Source organism: Sciurus carolinensis, chromosome X, assembly GCF_902686445.1.
Source record: "Sciurus carolinensis chromosome X, mSciCar1.2, whole genome shotgun sequence".
Taxonomy (NCBI): domain Eukaryota; kingdom Metazoa; phylum Chordata; class Mammalia; order Rodentia; family Sciuridae; genus Sciurus; species Sciurus carolinensis.
This window is the reverse complement of record NC_062232.1, coordinates 34,942,388-34,943,971: the sequence shown is the minus strand read 5'-3', so window position 1 is coordinate 34,943,971 and position 1,584 is coordinate 34,942,388. Positions and strand designations below refer to the sequence as shown.

The 1,584-nt window shown below is 29.0% G+C and overlaps 1 pseudogene; it reads left to right on the top strand.

Moving 5' to 3' along the window:
* Nucleotides 1-453: 453 nt before the first annotated feature.
* LOC124972738 (uncharacterized) lies at nucleotides 454-553 on the top strand (annotated as a pseudogene).
* Nucleotides 554-1,584: the final 1,031 nt, after the last annotated feature.

Sequence of the window (1,584 nt, the reverse complement as noted above, 5' to 3'; positions counted from 1 at the left end):
TAATTACATATTTAAATAAAAGAGACAGTATATAGGTTTTTTATTAACTGTTTTAAAAGATACTTTCATTAAAAATAATTTTAAGGCTATATTGTTGGGACTATATAAAGAAGTAGCATGTAAAAATAATAGTATCATACAGGGGGAGGGAATAGAACTATATTTTAAAGAAAAAGTTTGCTTTTTACTAGAATTGTTAACATTATCTGAAACAGATTATTTTTAGTTAAGATGCATACTGTGTTTCCCCCAGAAGAACCATTAAGAAAATCATTCCTCAAAATATAATTAAAAACAAAAAACAAAGGAATTAAAACGGTATACTAGGAAAAAATTACTTAGGACCCAAAAAACAGCAGTAAAGGAAGAATATAGGAACAAAAGGACATGAGATAAGTAGAAAACAAAAGAAAGACAATACAAATATATCAATAACTACATTAAAAATAAAATATATTCGCTTCATCAGCATATTCACTAAAATGGCAAAAATAGAGATTAGCATTGCCCTTATAAGAATGATATGCAAATTCATGAAGTATTCCAATTTTTTAGTGGAAAAAAAAAGCCAATTCCAAAGTGTTACATAATACTTGATTCCATGTATATAACATTTTTAAATGAAAATTAATTAGAAATAGCAATTTGATTAGTGGTTGCCATGGGCTAGGAATGGGGATGGAGTGGGGGTGGCTGGGAAGTGGTGATGGTTATAGAAGAGCAAAATGAGTACCACCTTTGGTGTTGGAAGTGTTCAGTACCTTGACTAATCTACACGATGGTCAAATTGTATAGCACTTAATATTCTCACATGCATGCACACACATACAAACACAAGTCAAATGGGAAATCTAAATAAGAGCTATAGATTTTGTCAACATCCATATCCAGGTTTTAATATTATACTATAGTTTTGTAAAATATAACCATCATTGAAATTTAGGTAAAATGTACCAGAAACTGCTCTTTTTTATTTCTTAGGATTGCAGATCAATCTTCATTTATCTCAATAAATTTTCAAATAAAGGTAAAAGTATTAAACACTGAATTCAAAAGGCACAGTCATGTTGGATATAAAATAAGATACAGTTATATGCTGTCTACAAGAGACATACTTAAATTCAAAGACAAACAAATTGAAAGTAAAAATGCTTTTTTAAATACTGTGCAAATAGTTATTACTTACTTAGTGGAAAATAGGCCTTAAGACAAAAATATTTCTATAAAAAAGGAACATTTTCTAAAGTATTTATTAATCAGGAAGGTAAAAGAATTATAAGCATACACATGACTAACTGTAGAGTTCCAAAATATATGAAGCACAAACTGACAGAAATGAAGAAATAGACAATTCAACAATAATTGTTATAGACTTCTATGCTCCACTCAAGAATGGATAAAAAACATTCTAGACATAAAATCAGCAAAGATACAGAATTGAATGACATCATCTGCTAACTTGACCTAGCTGACATTTATAGAATACCCACCCAACAGCAGCAGAATACACATTCTTTTCAAGTACATATGGAACATTCTTGAGGATAGGTAATGTGCTAGGTCATAAAATAAGACAATAAACTT